The 24,701-nt window shown below is 40.8% G+C and overlaps 1 protein-coding gene across 1 annotated transcript in view; it reads right to left on the bottom strand.

Moving 5' to 3' along the window:
- The window catches only part of SLC6A3 (solute carrier family 6 member 3), an 881,868-nt gene that overhangs the window by 177,513 nt on the left and 679,654 nt on the right, over positions 1–24,701 (bottom strand). The window lies entirely within an intron of this gene.

The following is a 24,701-nucleotide window of genomic DNA, read 5'->3' as shown; positions in this document are numbered from 1 at the left end:
AACAGCAAAAAAATAAACTAAATGGTGTAGGCAGGGGGGCAAGCCCCCCCCGCTACTTAAATATACCAACTCTGAGATCGCACTACAGTGTAGGAAACAGAAATTTTCCATTTCCGCACTGTAGTGCACTGAAGTGCGATCTCGGAGTTGGTATATTTAGGTAGCGGGGGTGTGGGGGGTGCAGGCGGGCTTGCCCCCCTGCCTACACCATTTAGTTTTTTTTTTTTTTTCGGAACATTCGATGTTTTAACAGTTCGATCACTAAGGGTCGACCTTTAGTGATTCGAACTGTTAAATATTCAATGTTCCAATACAGACCCCAGTTAGTCACTTAGTTAAACCAGTCTAGATACAAGAGGCTGTAGCTCCCCTAGAATCTAGCCAAGAATGTTCCCCATATGTTTTACAACATCAGATGAAGAAGACTGTGCTAATTATCCTGCCTCTATAGGTATAAAGGGGAAGTCATTCTCACTCAAAGTACATAATTTTAATTTTCACTAACAATTAGTAGCATGGAGGGTAGGATTATCAAGGGAATGCAAAAGGCAACACCAGGCAAAGCTTAATTAGTTTGTAAAACCAGATATTTTCATGTATGTAGCTCCTTTTGATGGATAACAAGTTGACAGATCTGTCAGATTCATGATTGTGTGAACCTCATGAAGTAACTGGCAGCTTTATTTGGAGCTGATCTGTCATGATTCTTCAAATAGCATGACTAGCATGCAAGGTACTTGAGCAAAGTACTCTATGGGAAATATTTTCCGGGATATGTTCAAATATAGAAAGTACCACTGAGTTATGCATACTTTCTTAAGCACTGAATGTACCTCCTAAAGCCCACTATGGTGTGTCTTGTGGCCATCTGTCTCATTGTGGAAGATCTTCTGATGTAAGGAACTGTTGTGCTTCTACATCCACAAAGACAGCTGTCACTGAGTTTCATTAGCTAGATCAAGGAATGACGGGGTTGCATTCTTCCCTGTTCTACTGTATAACATTAAGAATCTCAGTAGATATTTTTCAGTCTTGATTGCTTCTGTGCCATACATATCATTCATAGAGCTAATCAACAATCATATTCTGTACATGTCTTTTCAGTTATAAGCAACAATCGGAGCATTTTTGCCACCAATTCCTTTGCCTGGCCATGTGTGATCTGCGATAATCCATTAAAGAACATTAGGTCAGTAAACAATGGTAGTAAGGTCAATGCCTGATTGTAAAGTAGGCACTCAGATGCACACTGATCCAACCCATGGCCTACGGACAGAGAGTCTGCGGCCTTTGCCATTATAGGTTGCTTAGTCTCACTGCCAGTTTCTGCTACTCTTAGTAAAAATAACTTCAACTTCAGTTTCATTTGAATACTTATTTCTTAATAACTCATCCTTAATCTACTCCATGTTTTGCATCTTAAAGTTGATCAACAGTTGTCACAAAGTGAGTTAGTGTGGAGAACAGGAGAAGAGGGGACAGATAGGACTTTATGCTGATTTCACATCATATTTGGCTAGCTAGCATTTCAATGTGGTTGATGGACTGGGGTACAAGACTACATATGTAGAAGCAATCTTTTAGCAGATGGTCAAGATAGTTTAGCACATACCAGTGACTACTCCCCATGGATTCTCTTAAGTTGTGCATTAACTTTCTTGGCAGTATCTGTGGTTCACTGACACTTTTCTATGAATCTTCTCACTCCCCCCACCTTATGCATGCTAATATTAACCCTTCATATTTATTTATTATTTATTTTTATTTGTTGACTTGATAAGTCTAACTAGGTGTAGAATCCCTTTTCATTGGAGACCTGGGGAGAAAAGTTCCATTGGTACTATATAACAGAGGGTACAATGTAAATTAACACAGGTAAATTATACATTAGTGTCATCTGTGATAGTGCAGTATTAGAAAATTATAAGCAGTAGCATATTGAACTGGTTGACATGACATAAACACATATCGGATACAAGGATACATTCACAGTGGTACAGTCATACTGATACAATACATTAATACTGCTACAATCACAATATTATGTGAAAATGGAATATATTGTATAGACGTATTTGTGGAACAGTTGTAAACATTGATATGCATGAGTAAATATATAGGTACCTGTATTAAAGTTGGATTTAGGATATTCAGGCTGCATTAGGGTAATGTATCCTTTAGGGGTAGAGTAGAAAGTAATAAGTTATATAAGTGTGACGATAGGAGGTAATGCCAGCCATGCCAAGAGAAGTAGGGCAGAGGATGTGTGACACATGCCAGCACAGCTAGGTGGAATTTTGTAAACAATTATATGTCACTTTATATCAAACTAATTTGTACATATGCTTGTGTTGAAAATGTATTTGTGAGGTTTGCTTGTGTTAAAATATATCAGCAGTGTTCCCTGCTGGACAGAAAAGAAATGTACGTGCATTATTGTAACTGTTTAAATGTATACATTGTTAACAGCCTCTACTGGAACAGAAGAGGTTAATCTTAGTCCTGCTAACTTAAAAAAAATATATAAAAAATTAAACCACTGGGCCTAGGCCATAATGATGGTATCTTTCAGTTCACAATACATCTAGAGACACATGGTCTATACTAAGATTTCTGTATTGTATTTGGAAATGTTTTATTGTTTTATGACTTTCAATAGCTGAACAGATCTGAGTAAAAGCTTGTGTGCATGTATTTTTTTTACATGTAGGTGTTAAATCCTGTCAGTTTCTAGTGTTGACGATAGTGTGGGAAACAGATTCAGATGACCAGATGTGATGTCTTCTTGTAATCAACATAGAAATACTATTTAAATATTTCAGAGAGAAGTCTCTGAGTGATTTAGCATTCTATATTCTGTCTTGGATCTGACAACAGGGATCACTCACCCATCTTGCCTTGCTCTATTCAGTAAGTAGAATTGTAATTCTTTTAATGAAGAATAGATAGTGAGACTAGCTAAATAGTGTTTTTCTATAACTTTGTGGAACTTTCCATCAGTGTTATTTTTAATATCTCCTATATCTGAAACTTTGGTGTTTACTGTAAATAGATATTTAGTATTTTTGTGTTCTTTTATTTATTATTAAATATATTTAAACTTTTCATTGTGACTGGTTCTTTCTAGAGAATGTTTATACTTTGAGAGTATTTGCATATTTATCTGGTGATAACTCTGGCCGCTCCTGAAAGACTGGCTGTTTGGTCAACAGTACCATTTGTATTAATATTAATTTCACTCAGTACAATTGGGTACCCTTGTAAGAGCCTTAAAGTAGCTGGCAGAGGTTCTGGTGGCAGTGATAACTACCTTATATTCTGGGCAGAAGGGGGGACAGCAAGTGGATCTGTGCCAGGCTTTCCCAGATGTGTGTGTGTGTGTGTGTGTGTGTGTGTGTGTGTGTGTGTGTGTGTGTGTGTGAGAGTGTGTGTGTGCGCATGTGTGTGTAAATCAAATCTCAAAGAGTGTGTGTGTCAGCTGCTTGGAGCATGGACACAAAGCACTGGTTTCACAGAGAGGGTGTGGGAGGACTTAGCTTGGAATCCCAGCCAAGGACTCAACTCTAAGCTGTGCCAGTGGGGATTCTTACTGGGACCCTGGACAAATATAGAGAGGAACCAGCTCCCGGAGTGAGCAAGTTCCCTGGGTGTTAAGGGAAATTGTGCTTAATGCAGAGAGGTCTGTATCTGCAAATACTGAGTGTTTCCACTTGCATTTCAAGTGCATTTCCCTCTCCAGTGCCAGTGGTGAGGATTCAGGCTCCTTGATTATTGGCTTAGCAAGGAGACATTGATGATGCAGAGAGGTCTGTATCTGCACATACTGAGTGTATCCATTTGCATTTCAAGTGCACTTCCCTCTCCAGTGTCAGTGGTGAGGACTCAGGCTCCTTAATTACTGGCTTAGCATGGGGACGTCACATATTGGTGAGCAGTGGTGTGGATATTGAACTTCTGTAGTCTGTAAGCAGTTGTCACTAAAGATGCACATTCTCTCATCAGCCCCATAGTGAACATTCAGAGTTTTATATCACAACAGTTTTATTCATTTACTTGCTGTTAGCTTAGTTAGTCAGGGAGAACAGGCAAGGATGTCAGCAGAGGATTATGGAAAGCTGACAAAGAAATATTTGGCCAAGGTGTGTGAAGCCAAAGAACTGGTTTATGCCAACCTGACTAAAGAGAAAATTATTTCAGACTTTGTTACAGCTCAGACAAGCACCCAGGAGGATAATCAGTCTGTTGATGGGGACTTGCAGCTCTCAGAAACAGGACAGTTTAATTTTTCCTCAGAGGACTTAAAAATCCATCTGAAATTAAAGAGACTTGAACTGGAGGCCAATCGTTGGGAATTAGAATAGGCAAAGCAACTGCAGCATTTGGAGGCTGCAGAAAATGAGAAGCAGTGTCAACATTAGAGGGAGATGCTGACTCTTTCCCAGGGTCGTGCAGGTAATGGGGAAGGGAATAACCAAACCCCAGAAGCAACAAAGGTCAGTAAATTTCTTCCACAATTTGCAAAGGGTGTTAATTGTGAGTTTTATTCATATTTTTGAAAAAGGTATGTAAACAGTATAATGTTGACCAGGGGCTCTGGGTACGGATCCTGACCTGCTTACTCCATGGTAAAGCTGTAACTGCTGTTTCTAAATTGTGTGATATTGATTGTTTAAACTATGACAAAGTAAAGAAATGTTTACTTGAATTCTTTCAGTTAACACCTGAAGCTTACAGAAAAAAAGGTGTCGTAAGCATAGACACAAGGCAGATGAAAGTGTGTGTAATCATATTGCTGAATTAACTTATTTTGGGTTTATATTAAATTGTCAAAATGGCATTACAGCGACTGATGTTTCGCTGACAAGTAAAGTGCAAAATTCTCAAACAGCAAAAGCTCAGGTCAGCGATTTGTTTCCTAGGGAAAACAATTGCTTGGCCTGAGCCGTGACATTGCTCTTTACCCCACTGTAGTGCGATCTCAGAGTTGGTATATTTAGTTAGGGGGGTGTGGGGGGCACAGCCCCCCACATTGTGGGGTGTGATGGGCAAAGCCCCCTACTTTAAAATGTTTTAACTGGTGTGTTTTGTTTTGTTGGTCTACCGATTCTTTTCCCTAGGAAAAAAATCTGTGACCTGGGGTTTCGCTGTTTTAGCATTTCGGTTTTTATGGGTCGGTGAAACTGCCTTCACTGTAATGGCATTTCAGCAATTTAATATACACCCCTTATTTTCATAAGTGGGTGAGTAGGTGTCAGGCCACCACTTTTGAAGAGCTGGCAGACCTTTTGGTGAGGGAACAAGCCCATAGCACTTTGCCTGAGGACATGAGAATCTGGTTGGCAAACCAAGAATGCAACTCTGCAGATGAGCTGGGGAAGAAAGGGGATCTCTACTTAGCAAGAAGGGCATCACTGCATATGAAGGGGATACCCAGTGCTGCACATGGGTATAAGGGAACCCATGGTGGGCAGCCTAAACCACCCCAACAGAGTTCACCAGTAGCAGGGGAAGCTACTAGTTGAGGTACATGACCATGATCCAGGGTTAAATGCTTTAAATGTAACCAGTGGGCCCATGCAGCATATAGATGTCCATGTAGGTAAGGTGGAGAAAAAAAAAGGTAGGGGAGCCAGCAAGTGGGAATAACAGTATCCCAGTGGTAAGTTGTTTGATGAAAATAGGGATACCAAACTATCACAGGAGGTTATATCCTATCTTAGAGGATGGAAAACAGCCCACTGCTAAGAGAGACAAGCCTCTGACATAACCATTGTGAAGCCTGCAGTGGTTAAAGAGGAAAAGTACTTGCTTGTGCAGTCCACTCCGGTCAGAGCTTTAGGAGGGACCCCATTCCAAATGCCTTTGGCCATGGTTCAGTTTGACTGGGAGGGTGGAAAAGGAAGCAAACATGTAGATATGTTTGAGGATATTCCTGCAGATGTTCTGATAGGGAATGACTTTGTTAGTGAAGTACCTTGTGTGCATGCAATTACAAGCAGTCAGGCTTGTAGACAGGAATGTGAGTCTGGTAGCCTGGGGAAGACCTAGACGACCTCATACCTGAAGCCAGGGCTGGTGAGGTGGCTATTTAAGGGAGGGAGCTACCCTGTAGCAGTGAGACTGAAGGAGAGCCACAGCTGCTGGTAGGTACTGATGTTTCCTTGGATAGAATGACTGCAAGGGCAAAAGTGAGTAGTAGCACCCAGGCTGATAGTGAGGCACCGCTGTCAGAGAATACCAGACTTCCTATGAAAGGGGAGCTGGGAAGAGTCACAAAAGTAGAGCTGAGACAAGCTCAGCTCTCAGGCCATATACTAAGAGGCTTGAGGGAGGTAGCTAGGGAGGCACCTGATTCTCAAGGAAAAGAGAAATCTGTATACTGGAAAAATGGGTTACTGTTTAGAGAGTGGATGCCTGAGGGAGGGCTAGAGGGTGAGGTAATACAAGAGTTGGTTGTGCCTGGAGTCTACCATCTGGCACTTCTAGCCATAGCCCATAACATTCCTTTTGCAGGTCATGTGGGAATAAAACATACCAAGAGACATATTATCCAGAACTTTTATTGGCCTGAGATTGCATGGGATGTAACAGGGAACTGCAGGATCTGTGAGCAGTGCCAAAAAGTAAGCAAGGCAGGAGACAAGGTCAAAGCTCCTTTGATGCCTTTGCCTGTAACTGAAGAGCCATTTCAGAGTGTAACTACAGATAATGTGGTGCCTCTGAGTACCCCAAGCTCCACAGAGAAGAAGTATATCCTTGTGGTAGTAGGTTATGCTGATAGATTCCTCCTCCATTGAGGCAGAAAAAATGGCAAATGCAGTTAGAGATTTTCAGCAGGGTAGGTTTCCTGAGAGAAATACTGATTGACAGAGGTACCAATTTCATGTCAGACCTGCTGGCTCATCTGTGGAAGCACTGTGGGGTGAAGCACCTAAAGGCCATCCCCCTACCATCACCAGACTAATGGTCTGGTGGAGAGGTTAAACTCTAAACTAAAGACCATGCTACAGGGATTTAAACAACAGTTTAAGAGAGAGTGGGACAAATATTTGCTCCATCTGCTATTTGCTTACAGAGAGGTACCCCAGGAATCCACAGTTTTTTTACCCTTTGAGTTACTGTATGGGCATAGGGTGAGGGAACCTTTAGATTTGATTCATGATGAGTGGGAGGTTGAGTGTGGATCCCACAAGGAGTGTGCTGTGGCATATTTTATTTATTTTATTTTATTTTACATTTGTTGACTGGGCTAGTCTAGCTGGATATATGTCCATTTTCAGTAGAGGCCCTGGGAGAAAACTCCAACCATTTCAAATAAAGTTCACATCTACAGAAGTACATATTTAGAATGCAAATACATTCACCGTAAAGAAAACAGAAATTTTAAGTGGTCGCACATTTATAAAGTATATAAAAAAAAACTAGAAACATATTTGACTAGACTTAGTATAATTACTAATGAAGTTACAATTAAATGTTGAGAAAGAATAATAGATAAAAAGTATAGTATAAATGTAGATAAGAAAGGAAGATAAAAGGAAAGTGAAATGGAGAAGCAGTGGAGTAATAACATCTAGTAGTAATATATGTCACTTTTTTGAGAATACAGTAATAAGTAAGACTATGATGGAGAGGTAGAATAGTAGTTGTTAAGATGAAATTATTTCAGAGATGAGAAGGTAGGGTTGAATCAAGTAATACGAGTAAGTTGGTCAATCAGGTTTAGTACAGGGGCACATCCAATGTGTTTTGAGGAAGAGCTTAAGTTTGTTTTTAAACTGAGTAATAGAGGGAAGTGTGGAAAGTTCAGAGGGAAGTAGGTTCCAGGTTTTTCTAACAGTATTAGAGAAGAGAGAGTTTCCAGCTCTATTTTTATATTTATTGATATATACAAGAAGTTTTGGTGAAGATCTTAGGGACTTCAGGTTATAATAGGGAAGAATAAGGTTAGATAGGATGGGTGTTTTGGCAGGTTGATAAAGTATTTTATATATTTTATGGGTGATGGCCAGTTGATTAAATTTCAGCTGCTGCTGTAATTCAAGCCACCCTAGATGCTTTAGATTAATACAGTGGTGTGTTCTGAAAGGGTTAGCTGTGGCAAACCTGGCTATACTATTGTAGGAGTTTTCAAGTTTCTTAAGGTTATTTTTTGACAGATTAGTAAATATGGGTGAGGCATAAAGAAGGGTAGAGATTAGATGGGTGTGGGCAATAGTTATTCTAGTTGCAGGAGTGAGGAAGGGTTTGATCCTATAAAGAGAGCCTATATTTTTATTAGTAGTATTCAAAATGTTGTTGATATGGGCGTCAAAGTTAAGGTTGTTGTCTATGGTGATACCTAGCAGTTTGGTAGTAAGATCTTGGGATATGAGTATACCATTATTGGATGTTACAGTGAAGTCTATTGGGGGAGATTTACTGGTAGGTGTAAATAGGAGAAGTTTAGTTTTTTTAGGGTTTAATAGGAGACAGCGTTTTGTAAACCATAGTTCTACAGAGTTAAGTACGTCTTGAGAAAGGAAGTGAAGTTCAAATACAGATGTGGCTGAGCATATAAGTGTGGAGTCATCAGCGTATTGTATACATGTAGCTTGGGCACTACTTGGTGAAGGTCACTGATGAATATAGAGAACAGGAGAGGGCCAAGTATGGACCCTTGAGGGACACCGATATTAACAGGTAGGTGAGTAGAAAGAATGGTGTTTCAAAGCACAGCTTGATATCTGTTATTTAAGTAGGACTGGAACCATTTTATAGCTAGTGGGTCAAGAGAAGGAGATTTGAGAATGTTTATGAGTATAGTGTGATTTACCATGTCGAAAGCCTTGGACAGGTCAATGAAAAGTGCAGAGGAAAGCATGTTAAGGTTACGGTTTTTGTTGATGGTATCAATAAAGGAAAGAAGGGCAGTAGTTGTGCTATGGGAAGGTCTGAACCCATGTTGGGAGTTGGAAACCAGGTTATTATGGAGAAGGTGGTCTAGCAATTGCCTGTGGATACATCTTTCCATGATCTTACATAAAGGAGAAAGTAGGGCTATGGGACGATAGTTGGAGAGTTCAGTGGAGTCTCCCCCGTTATAAAGGGGAATAATATGAGAGACTTTCCAAAGTTTGGGGATATATCCTTCAGTGATGGTTCTATTGATGAGAATGGAGATGGGGTAAGCAATAGATTTGGCTGCTATCTGCAGGTATTCTGAGGGTAGTCGGTCAGCAGAAGGAGTGCATGGTTTCAGTTTTTCGATAATGGTGAGAATAAATGCTGTTGGGACAGGTTGGAAGAGAAATGGAGGTGGTGGGTTAGAGTCAGAATTAGATATAGTTACGTTTTGAGGAGAGAGCTGACTATCAAGAGTTTGAATTGCTTTGGTGAAAAAGGTATTAAAGGCATTAGCAGTTTGTTTAGGATTGTCCTTGTCAGTGCCTTGAGGGTTAGGTGTGATAGATTGGCCAGGATGTAATAATTGATTAATACTTGAACAGAACTTTTGTGGTTTATTATGGTGGGACTGCTGAGATTGTAGATAATAGTTTTTTTTTATTGGACACTATAGCTTTTTTTGTTTAATTTCTCAGTTGTATGTAGTTTTGGAGGTCAACAAGGTTTTTAGTTAAGCATGATTTATTCCAGTATTTATTTCTGAGATGGATTTTTTGCTTGGTTTCCTTAGAAAGCCATGGAGCACATTTAGTTCTTATTCTGATAGAGCGGGTAGGAGCATGGTGGTTGAGTATGGCTAGGAAATTAGCATTAAAGCAATCAACAGCTTCATCTAGAGAAAGGTGTTTTAAGGGGGACCAGTTACATGCTCTAAGTTCACTTAGGAATAGATCCAAGTTGAAATTTTTCTTGGTTCTAATTGCCCTAAATATGGGTTGAATCGGTGGGGTGGTTTTGAGCCTGATAATGTAAGTTAGTAAGTGGTCGCTTATGTCGTCAGGGAGGGTTCCAAAGTCATAAGTCTGGGATTGATTATTAATGAGTATCCAATCTAAGGTGCTTTCTTTCTTATTAGTCTTGTTTATTCTAGTAGGGGAGGTAATAGTTTGGGTAAACCCATAGAGATTAATATGGCTAGTAGGGTAGTTGTTGCAACATTTCCAATCAATGTTAAAATCACCTAGGATTATGGTTTCTTGGGGAAGGTTTTGAGATAACCAACAAAGGATGTTTTAAATGGTAGTAATGTTATTGCCTGGAGGAACATATATTCAGATAATATAGATAGATTTGACTGGGTTTAGCTGAAGCTTGGTAATAAGTATCTCAGCATTAGAGTCTTGAGGAGGTTTTTGGTTAAAGATGGTTATTTGAAAATCAGATTTGAATAGAACTGCTACTCCACCACCTTTCTTGGCTACACGGTCAAGACGTAAGATGTAACCAGGTGGTATTATTTCATTGTCTTTAGTTACCGGTTTTAACCAAGTTTCTGTTAGACATATAATATCAAATGAGTAGAGTTCCAAGAGAGCATGGAGTTGTGTTATTTTATTATTAATGCTACGTGTGTTGAGGTGAGCTATTAAGAGTGAGTTAGGTTTTTTAAGTAGCTGAATGGCAGAGGGGTTTGGGTTGACAAGTTGAGTGGTGTTGGAGGTGTTTGGACCGGGGTTTGGGTAAATATCTCCATCCTTTAGGGAGAGGAGTAGTGTTATATATCTAGTATTAATATATTTACTGAGAAGAAATGGATATATTCTGGTATTAGGGAAGTTATATCTAATGTGTGCTGTCCTATGGTATTTCGGTAGTAGATAGCTGGGTGTGGATGTAATGTTGAAATGGTCAGTGTGAGAGGCTAGTGAAGAAGAGGTAGATTGTTTAGTAGGGTATAGAAAGTATGAATATATTGGGTGTTCATAGGAGGTTAGCAGGTATGCTAGAGTTAAAGGAGGTAGAAGTGTGAGTATGAGTAACCTCTGTAAGTGGACTAGGGTGGAGGGTTTATTCATATGTCCTAAACCTCAGGACAAGGATCCAGGAACTCATGGGCTTGGCCCAATAGAACCTGGTAGGATCCCAACAGCAGAAAAAGGTCTGGTATGACAGGAATGCTCGAGCCAGAGAGTATGCTGTTGGGTATCAGGTTATGGTTTTCATTCCTGCCAGAAACAATAAGCTGGAGGCAGCTTAGGAGGTACCCTTCAAAGTTGTAAGGAAAGTCAGTGATGTTAACTACATGGTAGAACTGGTAGGCAGGAGGCAGGGGCAAAAATTGTACCATGTTAACATGAAACCTTATCATGATAGGGAGGCCCTGGCATTAAATATTTGCAGTAGGAGGCAGGAGAAGTGTGAGGGGGATCTATTGCTACAGAGAGCCAGCCAGAAAAATCACAAGTTACTATGGTGGACCCTAGGGTTGCAGGCATATGATATGGCAGTGCAGTACTGTAGTGGGGTTAGGAATGCCAAGGCACATAGAATATCAACACATGGTATTGGGTAATGTATTCCCAGGTAGGCTCATTCCTCTCAAGCAGCATTTCTCAAGCGGCACTTGAAAAAAATAGCTTGAGTCTTCAAAGGGGGGAGAGATATGACAATAGGAGGTACTGCCAGCCATGCCAGGAGAAGAAGGGCAGTCAATGTATGACATGTGCCACCACAGCTAGCTGGCATTTTGTAAATAATTATATGTCATTTGTATATGAAATTGATTTGTACAGATGCTTGTGCTGAAAATGTATTTGAGGTTTGCTTGTGTTAAAATGTATCAACACTTAGAAGAAGGTTTTATCCCTTATTAAGACAATGAATTCAGATCTACTCTCAATCAACTAATTAACTTGGAGTTTGGATTGTTGAATCTTATATGTCCTTCTTTATATATGTATATAATTTGCTATTCTCTAATATATTGCTTGAGGCCTTTGTAAATTCTGTATATAGTTTACCATATTTTGTTTTTCAAATTGTAAATGTAAGTTCAAAATGTCTTCTTTTTCTCTTTATTTGAAAACAATAAAAAAAATTTGAGCAAAAAAAAAATGTGTCAACAGTATTGCCTGCTAGACAGAAAAGAAATGCACATGCACATTATTGTCACTGTTTAAATGTATATACTGTAACAGCATATAATGGAACAGAAGAGGTTGATCTTAGTCCTGCTAACTTTAAAAAAATATATAAGAAATTAAATTACTGGGCCTAGACCAAAACAATGGTATCTTTCAGTTCTCAATACTGGAAGACACACAAGGTTCGTACTAGGAAGTGTTCTGTATTGTCTTGGAAGTGTTTTATTGTTTTATGACTTCCAACAGCTGCATAGATCTGAGCAAAAGCTCTTGTGTGTATTTTTTTTACAAGGAAGTGTTAAATCCTGTCAGTTTCTAGTGTTGGTAATAGTGTGGAAAACAGAATCAGATGACCAGATGTGATGTCATCTTGTAATCTACTCTGAAATAATATCTATATATTACAGAGAGAAGCATCTGAGTGATTTAGCATTCTGTATTCTCTTGGATCTGACAACAAGGACTGCTCACTCATCTTGATTGCTCTATGCAGTAAGTAGGGACAGTAATTCTTTTAGTCAATCAGGAATAGATAATGAGACTAACTAAATACTGTTTCTTGTTAACTGTGTGAAACTTTCTATTGGTGTTATTTTTAATATCTCCTGTGACTAAAACTCTGGTGTTTACTGTAAATAGATATTTAGTATTTTCTTGTTATTTTATTATTTATTATTAAATATATTTAAACTTTTCATTGTGTTTGGTCCTTTTTTAGAGAATATTTAATCTTTGAGAGTATTTGCAAATTTATTTGGTGATAACTCTGGCCACTCCTGAAAGTCTGGCAGTTTGGTCAACATTACCATTTGTATTAATATTAATTTCACTCGGTATAATTGGGTACCATTATAAGAGCTTTAGAGTAGCTGGCAGGGGTTCTGGTGGCAGTGGTAACTACCTTATATTCTGGGCAGACGGGTCACAGCAGGTGGATCTGTGCCAGCCTTTCCCAGGTGTGTGTGCATGCAAATCAAATCTCAAAGAGTGTGTGTGCCAGTTGCTTGGAGCAGGGACACAAAGCACTTGTTTCACAGAGAGGGTTTGGGAGGACTTAGCTTGGAACCCTAGCTAAGGACTCAACTTTTACCTGTGCCAGTGGGGAGTCTTATTGAGGACCTGGACAGATATAAAGAGGAACCAGCCCCTGGACTGAGCTTGTTCCCTGGGTGTTCTTAAGGGAAATTGTGCTTGATGCAGACAGGTCTGCATTTGGAAATACTGAGTGTAAACATTTGTATTTCAAGTGCATGTCTCTATCCATTCAGTGCTTAGGATTCAGGCTCCTTGATTACTGGCCCAGCATGGGAACTTCACAATAAGAATAAAATGTTAGTTGTGTACAGCAGTATTAAGAAGTGTTAGTCTAAGAGCATAGAGTACAGCAGCAGTTACAAGAGAATTAGACTATGTACATTTTATTTACAATTGAATCTTCACTGTTTATTATTAAGGCCCACATTTTGGGGGGCAAGACAGAGAGATGTGGAAAAAGTGGTGGTAAGGGAGGGGTAGTTTTTTATTAGAGTTAGCTTGGTGAAGAGTAAGAGCATAGCTTGGAGTCCATGAAATGGCCATTTAGTTGATCCTTAAAAGTGAAAAGGTTGCTATTGAGGCTTAGTGGTAGAGGTAGTAATTTCCATAGTTTGGGGATATGAATTTAAAAAGGCTTCACTAGCTGAGTTATTATCTATGTGAGTAGATAGTAAGGCTTTATTTGCTAAGCATAGGCTTCTGGCGGTAGGTAGGCTTGGCTAATGCTTTTTAGACTGGGATACTTGTTAGGTTTATGTACAAGATTGTGATTAACAACTAGTTGTGAGTAGCTGAGGTGATAAGTTAGTTATTCCAGTTAAGTTTTTTAATGGTAGTGCAGTAATCAACATTATAAGTAAAGTTACAGGCAAACCTGCCAGTTTTGTTGTTATAGTACTGTTGTAGCTTGGAGATATGGTTGGCATGAAGATTTAGATATATAGAGGAGGCATAAAATAATGTTGATAACAGGCATTAGAGTCAGTGAAGTACTGTTTTAATTGGTATAGTTTTACCACTTATTGCTGCAGCTTCTTTAATTGTTTCATGTATATGGCAATCAAATTTTAGATTTTCATCTATAGTAACTATTCCGGATATTAGCTAAGGCTCTTGCTGCCCTTATAGTGCCGTTTTTTAGGCAAGGTTAAAATGACAAATTCACCACCATAACAGGAACAGGCAAGCAAAAACTGAGGGTAATGCTACTCAATGCTAGAAGTCTAAATATCAAAATGCACTCGCTTGAGGCACTCCTTAAAATGGAGAACATCGATATCTGTGCAGTGACTGAGACCTGGTTCAAGGCTCCAGAGAGCACCCTGCACTACCAAGCTATAACTCATACCACACTTTTTGGCTATGTAACCTGAACCAGAACACCAAAGGTGGAGGTGTGTCCATATTCATTAAGGATATCCACATCTCCAGGCTAGTTGCTCAGCATAATTCATCTGAGGTTATTCAAGTGCAACTAACTCTGGGCAAAACTGCAATCCAAATTGTAGCTTGCTACAGATCCCCCACCATGCCCCAGGATTCACACTCCTCTTTTTGTGATATACTGGAAAATATTAGGGTTCAACCAGACATCCTAATAGTGAGCGATTTCAACTACCCCACCATTAACCGGGAAAACTACTCATGTACCAACCCCTTCGTTCAACGCTTTCTGGAATTCATAAATTCCAATGCCCTGGATCAACTTATCCACACCCCCACCAGGGGCAACAATATCCTAGGCCTAGTCATTACCAACATGAGTGACCGGTGTTCCACACCTGAACTCAACTCCTCGTTGGTCCGATCCGACCATAAGCTAATCACCCTAGATATCCACATCCCGCCCCCACCCCCCATTAAGGAAACCATGGTAAAAAGTTTCTCCAAAGCCAACTTCATGCTTCTGAAGACAGACATGGTGAACGTCTTGACACCCATGCAGATGGACAATACAGTTACGACTGCTGAATCCTACACAAATGCACTCTATAAGCACTTACATGAGTGCATGAATCGTGCTATCTGAAACAGAACCAAGATGCTATCCTCCAAAAAAAGGAAGCCAATCTGGTGGTCCCCTGCCATAAAATGCACAACAGAAGGAAGAAACTGCTGCAAAAGAGAGTAAAATTCCATGAGTGGAGGTGCTCCCTGGTCAGCCTCAGTAAGAAGCTGAGATCCCTTATAGGATCCTCCAAAGCTAGCTACGAAAACAAAATCGCCACTGATTCTAAGGACAACTATAGCTATGTCAAGAATCTCAATGGCAACACCCAGCTCCGCTCTGAGTTACAGCACAACGGCACAAAAATTACAGAACCAACTGATATTGCCAACATCCTGGCAGATAGTTTCAGTGCTAACTTTACCCCCCCCCACCACCTAAAGGGCCCATATCTATACAGGAAGAATGCAGAGTCTCTGTAATCACAACTACGCAGGTAAAAGCTGAACACTTTAAAGCCAAAAACACAGCATCCACGGTACCGGACAACATCCCAGGCTGCGTTTTAGATGAACTTCAGAACAAACTTGCTCCCCACCTAAGCACCATGTTCTATCATAGCCTCACATCAGGCTTTGTGCCCACTGAATGGCACACAGCAACAGTTATCCCACTCCACAAAGGGGGAGCGACCACTGATCCTGGGAACTATCTCCCTATTAGCCTAATGAGCCTGTTCTGCAAGGCCATGGAACATATCATCATGGAACTCATAAACAAAGACATTGGTAACCTCCAAACTCTGGACCCCACCCAGTTTGGGTTTGTGAAAGGCAGATCATGCCTCCTGAACCTGATCGACTTCTTTGAAGCAGTCACCAAAGCCGTAGATGAGGGTAAGGTGGTTCACACAGTCTAGCTTGACCTCACCAAGGCTTTCAACACCATCCCCCATTCTGGAATTATAGCTAAACTCACTAAACTAGGTACAAATCCGTATGTCACAAGATGGGTTGCCAACTGGCTCACTGACAGAACCCACACTGTAAAAGTTGCAAACTCCAAATTTGACTTCAAACCAGTGACAAGTGGAGTACCACAGGCTTCAGTCCTGGGACCTCTCCTGTTTGGTATCTACTTTTCTGAAGTACAGGCTAACACAGAAGGAAGGCCTCTGGCTAACAAAGTTCACAGATGACTGCAAACTAGGAGTCATAGTCAAGTCCCCAAATGATGTGGACATCCCACAGAAGGGCTTCACTGAGACAGATGCCTGGTGTCAGAGTCATGGCTTCAAGCTCAATGCCAAAAAGTGCATTGTTATCCCCTTTGGTAAAAACTCTGTACCCATGAACTACCACATAGGCGGCAGTCTTCTTAACATCGAATGTGTGATAAGAGACCTTGGGAACCAGGTGGACAGTAGTCTCTCCTTTGATAATCACATCACCACAGTAGTCAGGAAGTCCTTCTATGTGGCACCTCATCACAAAAGGGTTCTCATCCTGGAAAAAATAGGACATTGTTCCCCTCTACTCAGCACTCATTAGACCCATTATAGAGTAGAACACCCCTTTTGGAATGTACCTCACAAGACATCTGCAGTAGCTGTAAAGGCCACAGAAGTACCTCACAAAGAGGATTACTGGCCTTAAACAGATGTCCTACACTGATCATCTAAAAAAAACTCCAGCTTTACTCCATAGCATATCACCTACTCCGAGGTGATCTCTGCCTAACATATAAAGCTATGTCAAGCCCAGAGCTGTTGGACATACTACACCTAAAGAAATCCCAATCCCTCCTAGCTACATGCTCTTAGGGACCTAAACCTTGTCACCACAATAAACAGGACATGCTGGAGGGATAGATTCCTGTCCCAGAGACTTCCCATACTCTGGAACAAGCTACCCATCTGTCAAGCAAAGTTCCTCATTAGCACATAGGTGGTAGTCTACTTAACACCGAAAGTGTGATAAGAGGCCTTGGGACACAGGTGGACAGTAGTCTCTCCTTTGATAATCACATCACCACAATAGTCAGGAAATCCTCCTGCATGGCACACCTCATCACAAAAGGTTTCTCATCCAGGAAAAAAGAGGTCATTGTTCCCCTCTGCTCGTCACTCATTAGACCTATTATAGAGTACAATGCCCCTTTTGGTATGTACCTCACAAGACATCTACAACAACTGGAAATGCCACAGAAATACCTCACAAAGAGGATTACTGGCCTCAAACAGATGCCCTATGCAGACCATCTCAAAAAACTGCAGCTTTACTCTGTCACATATCGTCTACTCAGAGGTGATCTTGCCTAACACACAAAGCTATGTCAAACCCAGAGCTTTTAGACATGCTCCACTTAAAGAAATCCCAATCCCTACGAGCTACACACTCTAGGGACCTAAACCTTGTCACCACAATAAACAGAACATGCTGGAGGGATAGATTCCTGTCCCAGAAACTTCCCATACTCTGGAACAAACTATCTATCTATATCAAACAAAGCTCCTCATTAGCACTCTTCAAGAAAAATCTTGATGATTGGATGGGTGATAGGAAATTAATCCCGGGGATCACTTCTGTGGCTCTGCTTGACAGTGGCACAGGAAAATAAATTTCTTGGGTGGCAAAAGCCAGGGTACCTTTTAGCTAGGCTTATATAGGCCGTAGGGCCGATAGCCTAGTACCCACATATGAACCTATGAACCTATCATTGAGTATAATGCCCCCCACTGTCCTACGCTGATCAACTTAAAGCCCTAGCTCTGTTTCCTGCAGATTGCTGAGAGGTGATTTATGCCAGGCATGCAAGGCATCCTTGAACCCAGCTCCAATGTACCTTTTGCATATCTGCAAAATGAACAGCACAATAACTACTAAAGATTTAAGTTTGCTTGTGACTTACATATCTGTCACTTTAACATATAGTATTCATCTCAGAGAGTCCTCATTCTTTGGAATAGGCTTCTTATCCATGTGAAGCAGAATGCTCCCTAACCATGTTCAAGTGCAACCTGAACCAGTGGTTGGGAAACTGGAAATTAAACTCTGGTGTAACAGTTATGTCTCTGATGGATATCAACAGCCATTAAACCATGCCTTAACTAACATACACCCTTTAAGATAACGTCTAATGCATAATAACCCATGGTATACATTTGGGTTGCATGGTTAGGCTTATAATGGCCCCAGTGGTTGTTAGACTGGTACTCACCTGTAAACTAAGTTAAAGAGACTGATGTGAAGGGGAAGCACTAGCAGTTACATATCGTGTGTCTTTCAGCTCATGGAGCTGCTTGTGAATATTTATGAGGCTGTGTTACCAGGAAAACAATATACAAGCTTGTAAAGCATTATGCTACTGGTATTTATGTCACCTTATCTAGACTCATTCATCAGCCAGTACTCACTTATGAAGGCTACACCGCAATTGCCTGTAGAACTGACTCATAGTAAATTTAAATGTAAGAAAATAAGAAAAAGTAATGTGTGTGTGTGTGTGTGTGTGTGTGTGTGTGTGTGTGTGTGTGTGTGTGTGTGTGTGTGTGTGTGTGTGTGTGTGTGAATATACATACATGCATGCATATATATATATACATACATATATGTATATATATATATATATATATATATATATATATATATATATATATATATATATGTATATATTACACCCATACATGCACAGAAAATGCTTAAAACCAGTTTTCTTTTTTTTTCTCTTTTTCCAGATATAATTATAAAGAGAATAAAAATGCAAATCAAGTGAGAAGCATAGCTAGAGTGGGTTGAAGGGGGCAGCCACTTCAGATGCAAAGTGTTAGGGGGCACAATTTCCAAATGCCAGTACGGAAATGAAACATTGCTTTTGCTGTTAGGACTGAAGCACTTGCTTCACTGGTTTGTGTGTGGTATAACTCATAGTACAATACTATTTTTAAAAGTAAGACTTTTTTTTGCTCCTTAGATTTGGGGAGCACAGACAATCTGACACACGTTATGGGATTGATGAGGAGTACCAGACTGGTGAAGATTTTTTTTTTTTTGCTTCTCAGCTTTGAGTTGTGGGGTAACAGATTGTGGAGCTGCACTGTGTGGTAAATAAACAAGCTACACCTCTGAATCATGTAATAACAAATCAAAAAATGTTAAGCAGTATTTTTCTTTCTCTTTTTTTAAGTTTTCTTTAGCTTGCTATAAGAACATTTCTTCGTATAGTCTCACTGTCACTTCCAGGGCACCAAAATAGAACAAAGAAATGTGCATGGTAAATTCTGTTTTATAGCCAGGATACATCCTAACTTCCAAGGTTTGAGAAAACTATATAACACCATAGATGCTGCTCAGCCAAGCTCCTCGTGGTTCTGCAGAGTGGTCCTAGCAGCAGGGAACTCAGAAAAGCGACTACTTTCTGGATTTAAGTATCTTTGCTTTTTTTTCACTTGGAATAGCTTCTGTAGCTTACCCTGAACTAGCTTGAACTGTTTTTTAACTGTTTGCTGCATTATTTTAAAATCTGCACTTAAAGTTACATTTTAGTCGAATTTGATCTAAAGTTTGTTTGTTTGTTTGTTTGTTTGTTTAATTTAACTGTGGAGGCTGCCCACTAAAGTGTGCTAGCCTGTGTAACTAATTTATCACTGTTTCTGCATTTTCTGTGTGTTTCTACCAAAAAAACAAAAAAACAAAAAAATAATCCTTGTTTTCCCGCCTCTCCTCAACTAGTTTAGACAAGTTTACAGGTATTGCTGTATTCTGGGCTGTGGTGTAGTTCCTGTGTTGTCCATTACCTTACTTGGATAGAAGGAAGCTTCTTTGCTCACCAGTGGGAGTGGGGAGCCTTGAGCAGCCTACCTGTCCCTGTAGGAAGTGACCTCAGCACAAGAAGCTGTAGTAATTGGTTGTTTTGGACCATTTCTAGCTCTTTTGTAGTTCACTGTTTAAAATCCACCTCTGGGCGTTTTTTTCTGGCTATACTGCTCAGACAAGCTCCTCGTGGTTCTGCAGAGTGGTCCTAGCAGCAGGGAACTCAGAAAAGCGACTACTTTCTGGATTTAAGTATCTTTGCTTTTTTTTCACTTGGAATAGCTTCTGTAGCTTACCCTGAACTAGCTTGAACTGTTTTTTAACTGTTTGCTGCATTATTTTAAAATCTGCACTTAAAGTTACATTTTAGTCGAATTTGATCAAAAGTTTGTTTGTTTGTTTGTTTAATTTAACTGTGGAGGCTGCCCTCTAAAGTGTGCTAGCCTGTGTAACTAATTTATCACTGTTTCTGCATTTTCTGTGTGTTTCTACCAAAAAAAAAAAAAAAAAAAAATAATCCTTGTTTTCCCGCCTCTCCTCGACTAGTTTAGACCAGTTTACAGGCATTGCTGTATTCTGGGCTGTGGTGTAGTTCCTGTGTTGTCCATTACCTTACTTGGATAGAAGGAAGTTTCTTTGCTCACCAGTGGGAGTGGGAAGCCTTGAGCAGCCTACCTGTCCCTGTAGGAAGTGACCTCAGCACAAGAAGCCGTAGTAATTGGTTGTTTTGGACCATTTCTAACTCTTTTGTAGTTCACTGTTTAAAATCCGCGTTTGCATGGCTTTGCGCGGTTGTGCGCATAGCGCAGCGCTGGTTAAACTTTTTCTGGCTCCGCCAAGTCTGCTCTTCAAATTTTCCCTTAAGGAAGCTCTACTGTTAGTATAACCAGACTACTCACTATATTATAAGCGTAGCACTTGTTCTCAATACTTCTCTACTAAGTAAGCACTCTCGTACTAAGTAAAGCACTACATCTACTTACCACCCCTGTGAATATCCACTTCCCTTAAAGGTACAGCACGCCCTTATACTGTTCTAGCATGTCGAGTGGTAGATTACTGGCATCGTCTCCAATTCAGCTGGTCAATCTGGGAGTCTTGAGACAATGCTACAATTGTCTCATGTACACAGACAACCCTCTCCTCCTCCCAACAAACACAAATACATGTGAGAGATGCAACTATATAGCCAAACTGGAGGCTAAACTCTCTCAACTCAGGGCTGGCATGACCAGACAGGAGGAGATGGCAACCACACACACAACAATCCCAGTCCCACATAGACCTACCACAACTGCAAACCAAACACATAAAAACACAAAGACATACTCGGAGGCTCTAATAAAAAACTTACCAAAACAACAGAGGCTCCCAAAGCAGACATCCAAAAATCCACCACCTCAAAACAAAACACATGCAACACATACTTCAATAAATCAGTCTGTCAACCAATCACAGCCCTTAAGGCCAAACACCTTGCCTGATACACTAGTAATAGGTGACTCTATAGTCAGACACACTGATGTCCCGCTGAGCAGGCTGAACAAGGAGAAGGTGACTGTGAGCTGTCTATCGGGATCTAGGATCCGCCACATAACACACGCACTCAAGTCACTCCAAAGCAAGTACAAATATGACTCCGTCATTGTCCATGCTGGTGTGAATGACCTCAGATGTACCTCCCTGGACTACATGAAAAGAGACATAGAGGAGCTCTCCGATTATGTAGCCCAGGCTGGTATGACCCTGACCCTGAGCAGCATCTTGTCCTCACCAAGAATGATACCACAATACAAAGACAAGATGATCAGCTTTAACAATTGGCTCAAGTACTGGTGTCATTCTAAGGGGATCCAATGTCTGTCTGCCTGGGATGGCATGTTGGACAAGCCACGCTGCTTCGCAAGGGATGGTTTACACCTGTCACCACTGGTCTTCTGGATATTGGCTAAGGCTCTTGCCACCCCCATAGTGCCTTTTTTAGGCAAGGCTCAAAAGACAAACCCACCTCCTTAGAAAACAAAAATGGAAAAAAACTAAGGGTAATGCTGCTCAACGCCAGAAGTCTAAATCTCAAGATGTAGGCACTTGATGCACTCCTCAGCATGGAGAACATCGACGTCTGTGCAGTAACTGAAACCTGGTTCAAGGCTCCTGAGAGCACCCCAGCGCCACCAGGCTATACCTCCTATCATGCTTTTTGGCCCCAAAACCCGGGCCGAACCACAAAGGGAGGGGGAGTGTCCATATTCATCAAGGACACCCACACCTCCAGGTTAGTAGCAACACATGAAGCATCAGAGACCTTACAGGTGCAACTAACCATAGGCAAAACTGCTATACAAATGGTAGCATGTTACAGACCACCCTCCCAATCACAAGAACCCCACTCAGCCTTCCTGACGACATTGGAGGATATGAATGTATCACAAAATACCATCATACTGGGAGACTTCAACTACCCAAACATAGATTGGGTACATTATTCTAGCCCTAATACCCTAGCCCAAAGATTCCTGGAATTCATAAATTCAAATGCACTGGAACAACTAGTCACCTCTCCCACTAGGGGAGATAATATACTAGACCTGATCATCACAAACATGGGGACAAAATGCTCCACACCAGAAGTATACCCCTCACTAGTGAGATCTGACCACAAACTAATCACCCTGGATATACATATCCCACCTCCACCCCCAGCACAAAAGACCACAGTGAAAAACTTCTCAAAAGCAGACTTCACTCTTCTTAAGACTGAGGTGGTATCCTTTAAGCCCACTGTGCCAGTGGATACCACATCCCACAATGCCGAATCCTTCACAAATGCTTTCTATGGACATCTCCAAGAATGCATGGATCATGCAATCCCAAACAAATCCAAGTCCCTCTCCACCAAAGGTAAGCGTCCTGTCTGGTGGACCTCAGCCATAAACAAATTGTATAACAAAAGAAGGAAGCTACTGCATAGGACATTGTTCCCCTCTACTCAGCACTCATTAGACCCATTATAGAGTAGAACACCCCTTTTGGAATGTACCTCACAAGACATCTGCAGTAGCTGTAAAGGCCGCATAAGTACCTCACAAAGAGGATTACTGGCCTCAAACAGATGTCCTACACTGATCATCTCAAAAAACTCCAGCTTTACTCCATAGCATATCACCTACTCCGAGGTGATCTCTGCCTAACTTATAAAGCTATGTCAAGCCCAGAGCTGTTGGACATGCTACACCTAAAGAAATCCCAATCCCTCCTAGCTACATGCTCTTAGGGACCTAAACCTTGTCAACACAATAAACAGGACATGCTGGAGGGATAGATTCCTGTCCCAGAGACTTCCCATACTCTGGAACAAGCTACCCATCTGTCAAGCAAAGTTCCTCATTAGCACATAGGTGGTAGTCTACTTAACACCGAAAGTGTGATAAGAGGCCTTGGGACACAGGTGGGCAGTAGTCTCTCCTTTGATAATCACATCACCACAATAGTCAGGAAATCCTCCTGCATGGCACACCTCATCACAAAAAGTTTCTCATCCAGGAAAAAAGAGGTCATTGTTCCCCTCTGCTCGTCACTCATTAGACCTATTATAGAGTACAATGCCCCTTTTGGTATGTACCTCACAAGACATCTACAACAACTGGAAATGCCACAGAAATACCTCACAAAGAGGATGATTGGCCTCAAACAGATGCCCTACGCAGACCATCTCAAAAAACTGCAGCTTTACTCTGTCGCATATCATCTACTCAGAGGTGATCTTGCCTAACACACAAAGCTATGTCAAACCCAGAGCTTTTAGACATGCTCCACTTAAAGAAATCCCAATCCCTACGAGCTACACACTCTAGGGACCTAAACCTTGTCACCACAATAAACAGAACATGCTGGAGGGATAGATTCCTGTCCCAGAAACTTCCCATACTCTGGAACAAACTATCTATCTATATCAAACAAAGCTCCTCATTAGCACTCTTCAAGAAAAATCTTGATGATTGGATGGGTGATAGGAAATTAATCCCGGGGATCACTTCTGTGGCTCTGCTTGACAGTGGCACAGGAAAATAAATTTCTTGGGTGGCAAAAGCCAGGGTACCTTTTAGCTAGGCTTATATAGGCCCTAGGGCCAATAGCCTAGTACCCACATATGAACCTATGAACCTATCATTGAGTATAATGCCCCCCACTGTCCTACGCTGATCAACTTAAAGCCCTAGCTCTGTTTCCTGCAGATTGCTGAGAGGTGATTTATGCCACGCATGCAAGGCATCCTTGAACCCAGCTCTAATGTACCTTTTGCATATCTGCAAAATGAACAGCACAATAACTACTAAAGATTTAAGTTTGCTTGTGACTTACATATCTGTCACTTTAACATATAGTATTCATCTCAGAGAGTCCTCATTCTTTGGAATAGGCTTCTTATCCATGTGAAGCAGAATGCTCCCTAACCATGTTCAAGTGCAACCTGAACCAGTGGTTAGGAAACTGGAAATTCAACTCTGGTGTAACAGTTATGTCTCTGATGGATATCAACAGGCATTAAACCATGCCTTAACTAACATACACCCTTTAAGATAACGTCTAATGCATAATAACCCATGGTATACATTTGGGTTGCATGGTAAGGCTTATAATGGCCCCAGTGGTTGTTAGCCTGGTACTCACCTGTAAACTAAGTTAAAGAGACTGATGTGAAGGGGAAGCACTAGCAGTTACATATCATGTGTCTTTCAGCTCATGGAGCTGCTTGTGAATATTTATGAGGCTGTGTTACCAGGAAAACAATATACAAGCTTGTAAAGCATTATGCTACTGGTATTTATGTCACCTTATCTAGACTCATTCATCAGCCAGTACTCACTTATGAAGGCT

The sequence above is a fragment of the Protopterus annectens genome, chromosome 3.part0, assembly GCF_019279795.1.
Source record: "Protopterus annectens isolate FY-2018-M chromosome 3.part0, PAN1.0, whole genome shotgun sequence".
Lineage (NCBI taxonomy): Eukaryota > Metazoa > Chordata > Ceratodontiformes > Protopteridae > Protopterus > Protopterus annectens.
This window is presented reverse-complemented; position numbering and strand designations above follow the sequence as displayed.